The sequence below is a fragment of the Melanotaenia boesemani genome, chromosome 23 (genome assembly GCF_017639745.1).
Source record: "Melanotaenia boesemani isolate fMelBoe1 chromosome 23, fMelBoe1.pri, whole genome shotgun sequence".
NCBI classification, from domain to species: Eukaryota; Metazoa; Chordata; class Actinopteri; order Atheriniformes; family Melanotaeniidae; genus Melanotaenia; species Melanotaenia boesemani.
Genome location: NC_055704.1, coordinates 6,636,332 through 6,644,561, shown reverse-complemented (window position 1 = coordinate 6,644,561; position 8,230 = coordinate 6,636,332).

Below are 8,230 nucleotides of genomic sequence, written 5' to 3'. Positions count from 1 at the left end.
TGGGTTATTTTTGATGGGACTGTGGATGAAAATTAGCATCTTGCTAAATTTGGCATATTTACATTAATACATTGTACATTCATTATTATGCTCTGTCCCTTTCAAAGAAATTATAAAGGCTGCAAGCTCTCTCAGAAAATTTCAGGGATAAGCATATATAACATTTAACATATATGAAATATTACTTTATAATAGAACATTAATGACATGTGACCCATTTTTAATAAAAGACTAATAATAGTTCATTCCAGTTTGTATCATTTAAAATAAAAACCTCCTTTATTTACATTTATTTAAAATTTCTGGAACTAGAAAGTCTAAAATGTTTTCTGATGTTAAGAAAAGATCAATTAACATTTTTTTCTTATTATTGATTACCAAGCATCAAATAGGCAAGGCAAGGCAAGGCAGTTTATTTGTATAGCACATTTCATGTACAGGACAATTCAAAGTGCTTTACATAAAACAAAGACATTACAGATATTTAGAATAGTAAAAGGCATCAACACATAATCAACACATAATCACAATAAAATAATAAATTACATTAAAATGATTAAAAGCAAGATGAGTTAAAAAAAAGTTACCGTGCAGATTTCATGCATAGGCGCATGAGAAAAGAAAAGTTTTCTGTGTTCTGTATCTGTCCCACGTAAAGAGGATTCAGCTACTTATTACAACCTGTCCAGGTTTGAGTCCTGCCCTGGGATCCTTTGCCACAAGTCATCTCCCTTCGCCTAATCATAATGTTAAACTCCAAATACTGTATCTTTTTAGCAAAAAAAAACTTTCAAAAACTGGTACTGAAAATCAACAGGACCTTAAGAATCATCTAACTAGTCAAATAAGTCGCATATGAAACTAATTTAATGATCAATATTTACTAGTCATTGTAGGCATTTAATTTTTCTCGTCGCCACCTCCAACCGACAGATTTTATTTTGAAATCAGTTCACATCGACGTCCGGTTTTGCTCTGACTTCGTAATAACTGCCTTCGACACTTGTTTCTTGTGACGTTTCAGCCTCGCTCTCTGCTGCCCATAGCTTCCTGCAAAGTAAAAACATTTCCACTGGTTTCTAGTTGTCCCAGAATAAAGTCGTAGAAGTAATTTAGTTTCTGTAGTTCAGATTATCACGTGACATCAGTCTACGCAGATGTCTGGTTCAGGTCAAGTATCTGAAAAACAAAAAAATATTGAAATGATATAAAAAGAGAATAAAATAAATATTTACAAATGAAAGTAAATAGAATATGTTTTTGTAAACTTAACCAACAATTATTTAGTTTTTAGGGTTCAGGGTAGTTGATGTCATAAATATTACCCCTCCTGTCGGCTAAAGTCCCTCACTTTGCCCTACACTGACACCAAGAACTAAAAAAAAAAGATGCAGTAAGCAGTGAGTGGGTGAGGGCAGAAAACAGCAAAGCACGTCTTGGCGTGTTGATAGGAACATGCCTTGACACACGCAGTCATGTTTCCTCCACTATAGAGAACATAGTGCAGCTTTAACCCTGATCCTTGTGGGGCATTAAAATGAGCTCAAGTCCCCCATTGAGAGTGACTAATCTGATTAACAGCACTGAACATGAGTAACATACACACATACGGTGTTTACTACGTACAGTGAGATAGAGGGTTACAAAGCCACACCCTGACAGGAAAGAGTCACCAAGAATAGAGTCTCCCTCCACCCAACCAGCTTCCCTTTCACTGACACACACTTCCTCTAAATTAGTTTGTTTCAGTTCAACACACATTACGATCTGGAACTTTAACAGCACCAAAATAAACACCAGGAGACTTCAGAAGACACGAAGGAGAGGACATTTTCTCATCTGCTGTAAGAATATCTGCTGCAGATTAAAATGACTGGACTGGACTGAAGTGATGATTTCTTAATGGAAAGTCCACCAAGAAACAACTAAAATAGACTCATTTAAACCCCAATATACACACAAATTTATTATATCTTAAATCAGAAGGATTAACTGGATTGAAATGATCAAAAACCAACTGTTTAATAACACAGTGATTGGGTTTCCAAGGGATTTACTGGAGAGTGGCACCTAGTTACATTAAACTGAAGCCTTTTTTTTCAAGCATTTGCATCATCTCTATGATTTAAATACAGGATACAGACCATAAACAAGCCATTCTGTTGGTACTGGTGGGTGAAAACAGTAATTTTATCCATGTAATGGTCATATGGTCATATTTAATCACCTGAAAAAAATTACACCTTGGCTCATGCAGCACTACCTTTCTCTATACTAAAGTCTGGTTCTGATCCAGAAATTTAAATACAAAACATCCATTTTCTGACCCTTTAAGCCTCTGATGCATGAATTATTAAAAAAACAGCACCACATTTATTTTTGTACTTACAATATATACTTCTATAGACATGTACAGTGATGTTTTCTTTATTTTTAAAATTGACTTTTTATTTAGTTTATTTATGTTTTAGTTATTTAATAAAAACATATCATATTTATATAATATAAATATTCTATTAAAATATATAGCTGTATCATTTTCTTACCCTCTTTATCATAGAGGTAAACTTGGTGATTATATGCATGTATATTACATTTTATAATATATTTATTTTTTCTACAGTGTACTGGATGATTCATTAATGTCTAATGAAGTGTCTAATTTAATTATACTCTCCTCACCCATGAATAGACTTGAAAACTGCCTTTAAATATACATCCACTGTAGTGAACACTATGGATCTAAACTGGAGGGACTCAAACTGACATGGGAAAGAGATAATGGAGAAACTGTTAAAAAACAAACAAACAATGGTTTATGTTGGCGCTGACATTAAAGAATCCAGTGTGATTGGATTAAAGGTTTATGAGAGAAAATTCTGTCCTTTGTAAATGACTTTTTCAGTACGTCCCTGACCAGGAGCACAGCCATGATCCCCACAAACCTCCAACTAAGTGGTTGTAGCAGGCGGTGGTACCGAGTGGTCATGCTAGCAGGATGCAGGGTGATTGTGGGACAATGGAAAGCAGCAACACCAGAGCTGAAAGAAGATGAGAACATTTACATCCAGACTTCCAGGACAATATGTAGTAAACTGTGATGACAGCTGATCCTCCTTCGTGTGTCTGGCTCACAGTAAAATGTTAGCAAACGCAGCCTGATATCACGATTATGATTACATGGAGAAAAAAAAGAAAAAAGTTAAGGAGGCATAAGTTTAACTTAAAAAGATGGATGCATAACAAACTACACCCACTTTGTTTTAAGTGACCATAAAGTTGAATTTGCACATCGATACCACGGAATCGATTCTTCAGCACCTGCCAGTCAAAATACCAGATTCAGTACTTTTAATAATATTTGCTATTATTATTTTAAATGTGTTAATAAATAAAATTTGGCCACAGCATTTTTCCTTCGTGTGTTCCGTGTCACATGATTATGGCAGCCTATCAGATGTGATGATGATGATGATGCCAGTGTTAGTGATGATGATGTTGTGTTTCAACCCCTTTAGACCTGTTCCACTTATTTATTTACATCTAATTAATTATTTCATTAATTTATTTGCTTTTATATTACTTATTATTTAATTTGTTAATTTCTTTAATATTTATTTAGATTTTATTTTAATGTTGCTTTTTATTTTCTCTTGTATTCGTTTATGTATAATTGTAAATAAATGCAGACCTTAAGTGTTTAATATTTTACTGGTTTAATGTAGATTCTTCAGCACTACGCTCTTTTAATTTAAGAAATTTAATTTGATTAGTTTTACATAAATTTGGTGAAACAGACTTAAAAGAAAGAGAGGAGGACAGAACAGGATGCTGCCTTGTTCAGATGAGCTGCCTGCTTCTTCTGTCCGGTGACAGGCTGCTTTTCTGTCATCAGGTGGATTGACCCCACTTGCTGGTGAGTCAGCTGCATGGCCTCCATCGGGTGAAGGACTAGAGGTGTTGAGGTCATACAGTGATGGGTTAGGTCTATGGCCTCCATAAGGAGATGGACCAGAGATGTTGAGGCCATACTCTGATGGTCTGGCAGTATTGCCTCCGTAGGGTGATGGACCAATGATTCTGACCAAAATGCAAAAATAATGGCAAATAATTTTCATCAAGGCCCACGAGTCCAAGATTTTACATCCTTAAACCTAAGTGGATACAGATGTTGGATTTTGTGTCGTAGAAACATGTTAGTAAGTACTGTATTTTCCGGGCTGTAAGTCTCTCTGGAGTATAAGTCGTATCAGTCAAAAAATGAATATAGAGAAATTTAGAAGTCACACTGGACTCTAAGTCATATTTATTTTGAAATTTATTCCACAAAATTAATGGCTGTAAATGATCATAAACATTGTAAATAAGAAGTAAAAACATGGTTTTTGAGGATTTGTTCCACCACAGAGGCCAGATTTTCCAAATGAACTCTACTCGCAGGGAAAAGGCTATTTTTTGGATTTGTCATATGGTAACTGGTAAAACTTCCCTGATCTACATTAATGCTTGAAAATGATCAGAAACATCATGAATAAGAAGGATAAACACGTCAGTTGTGAACTCTACTGGCAGAGATAAGCACATTTTCAGATTTTCGTTCTCAGAGCAACATAAATATATATACATATATATATATATATATATGTATATATATATATATATATATGTATATATATATGTATATATACTGTTTAAAAAAATAAAGAGAACACTTAAACAACACAATGTAATTCCAAGTCAATCACACTTGTGTGAAATCAAACTGTCAACTTAGGAAGCAACACTGATTGACCATCAGTATCACATGCTGTTGTGCAAATGGAATAAACAACATGTGGGAATTATAGGCAATTAGCAAGACACCCCCAATAAAGGAGAGGTTCTGCAGGTGGTGACCACAGACCACTTCTTAGTTCCTGCTTTCTGGCTGATGTTTTGGTCACTTTTGAATGCTGGTGGTGCTTTCATTCTAGTGGTAGCATGAGACGGAGTCTACAACCCACACAAGTGGCTCAGGTAGTGCAGCTCATCCAGGATGGCACATCAATGCGAGCTGTAGCAAAAAGGTTTGCTGTGTCTGTCAGCGTAGTGTCCAGAGCATGGAGGCGCTACCAGGAGACAGGCCAGTACATCAGGAGACATGGAGGAGGCCGTAGGAGGGCAACAACCCAGCAGCAGGACCCCCACCTCCACCTTTGTGCAAGGACGAGCACTGCCAGAGCCCTGCAACATGACCTCCAGCAGGCCACAAATGTGCATGAGTCTGCTCAAACTGTCAGAAACAGACTCCATGAGGGAGGTATGAGGGTGATAATTCCTTGACGCATTGATGGAGGGAATATCTCACAGGAAAATTGTGTTGGTCATCTGTTGTTCATTGTTGTCTCTTGAGATCAGTTTGAGCTTCTCATATTCGTATCATTCTGTTATCATTTATTTCTGAATACTTCTCCTAAAGGTCCCTTAGGAGCAAGAGATAAGCTAAAAAGAGAAGAGACATCACTAAGACAAAGGAGGTTGAGTTATGATAATTATTTGAGCAACACTTGAGAAGTGGGATAAATAGAGGAGCTCTCATAATTGTATGTCCCTCATCTCACTTATATCAGCTCTTATTAAGATTTCTTTCTCCTGAGCTGCAAGCAGGCGTTCTGATTGGCTGATTGGAGACATTTAGCTGCGTTCTACTACTGAGGGAACTGAGAGGAACCAGCTCGTAAAGCACCAAACACACTAAATTAAATTGGAAAACGTCTTTATCAGTATCTTACACTTGAATTAGTTTTTTTTTTTTTTTTTTCTGAATTGAGGCTTTAACGGATTCTTTCTTTACAACTTTTATTCAGACATCTCCTCCTCAGACAGGAAGACTCTGTCTGAAAGGCCTCAGAGCAGAATAAATTATTAAACTTCAAAGGGGGAAAAATCATCAGCATGTCAATGATCGGCCGTGCTCACACACATTCACACACACCAGTACAAACTTGTCAGTTCAGTTGCTAAGAAACCAGATGAATAAGCTTCATTTGGCTTGTTTACTCTCTGAGTTTCTGCCTCATTTAAGCAGCCAATCAGAGGCAAGTTGTTTCCTCTGATTCTTAGCTTTTGATGTGGACAAGAGGTTTCAACATGACATCAGTAAACCACCGTTAGGGTTCCCAGGTAAACAAGGCGAGAAGCTCCTAACAGGACTCCGCTGATTACCATTAATATATTTTCGCTGCTCTCTGATTGAGCAGCAGCCTGGATGACTTTATGTACTGTTACTGAAACTTTTAGATGTGCTCATGGTGTTGTAGTGGATTTTTAGTTTGTCTGACTGGTGGCACAGTTAATGTTTTACCATCAAACTGAACTCTGGCTCCCTCTGCTGCTGCAGACTCATCAGAAACCAATATCTGGGATCTGTCTCCTTGTTTAAAATGACCACAGCTGTCCAGATGTTCCCACACTGCTTCAGTAATGTTAAGGTCTGGGTTCTGGGGAGGATTCATTCCCCCTTTTAAACCTGTTTCCACTGATCTTGAGTCCAGTTTTTGTTTCATGTGACATACACCAGCTTTTTCTCCCTTATTTCCCTTCCTTAAGAACAGCTTTTTGACAGCCACGCTTCCATGGAGACCATTTCTGATGAGGCTTTAGGCAACAGTAGATGGATCAACTGAAGGTCCAGATGCATCTCTCACATCCCAGTTCAGGTCTTTGCTGGATTTGTTCCAATTTCTTCAGGATTTTCAGATCCATCTGCTGTGGATAGTTTTTAAGTTCTGACTCTTCTTCCTTTGGCCTCCACATGTCCAGTTTCCACCACCATGCTGAGATATGCCAAGTTTCCGGCTAACAGCTCTTTGGGAAATCCTGTTTTCTGTCTGTGTTATCTTTGATGTTTTTAACCCCATCATCATCAGTGTCACAGGAATGGTAGTGTGTAACTCTGTGGGGTAAATAGTGATGGATAGTTTCCCCTTTAGGAGATCTACAGAAGTTTTGCAGGCATTTAAATTTGATTGAGGAAGTTTACAATCCAGCTACAAAATGTAGAGCTTATTCAGAGTCTCTGTCTGGTACATCCACAATGATCCATGATAACAGCATTATTTATCACATTTTCATCCTAATGACAGTGTCACTATCACTACTATGTTGACTTATTTTGACCTGAAAACTGTGAGAAGCCACTTCCTGTCAGACTTTCCACCAATCAGAGAGCTTAGATTGACGGTAACGTCCAATCAGGAGCAGCCAAAGATCAACCAGTGAGCAGAAAGTTCTATGTGTGTCTGAAAAGAAGAAACATAATGCTCCTCTACGGCCGGAGTTTATCGAGGATAGCAGGTAAATAGTAGCAGAAATAACTGGAAATGAGGGAAAAGTGTAAATATGTAAATAGTTTCTGTTGTGTGTTCGTTTCAATGCCAATATTTTTTCTCCTGAAAGCAAAGACTCGAGAGGATGATGCAGATGAGAAAAGGCTTGGTCACTGTTGATCTGTGTGTTATTTCTACAAAGTTCTGTTAGTAATAAATTCTGTTGTCTTCTTCTGGTCGGCCTTTATGCTGCTATATCTATTCATACATTCATTTTAGCCTCATAATCTGACAGCTGAGGCTGGAAACATCGTGTCTGCATGCAGACTGGGATTAAAAGCTGCAGCTTCTACATGCATTTTTATATTAAAATAGAAATCTGGTGGATTAAAAAAACAGCATAAAATGGCTTGGAGGAAATTATGCCTCTGTGCCTGTGCCAAGGCTGCAAGTAACAAAGAGGATAAAGATGTAATTTAAAATTAATTCTTTGTTTTGGTCGTCTGTTATGTATCTACAACAGTGGTTCATGCTTTTGAATTAGGAGCCTTTCAAATGCCTGAAAGATCGCAAAGGTCAGAGGTGCCCAAAAACAAAGATTCCTCTGAAAATGGTCACGTTCATGAAAAATTTGTAAAAAGGAAAGAAAAATAAGCAGAAAATGTCCAAAGAAAAACTTTGAAAAGACTTTGAGAAAGCCTGGAAGTGAAGACTAAAAGAAAGATGATTCCTAAACAATGTGATAACTGTACATCAGGTTATGCTCTCACGTTATTTCCTCTTCAAAGTGATGACTTCTAAGTTAGATACTTTGTTCATAGTTTGATTTCAACAAGCATATTTCCCAATTCCTGTGCAGTGTTACTCAGAAAGTAAGTAATGAAAATGAACTCAAATAAGCAGCAAACATGTTGGTTATTACA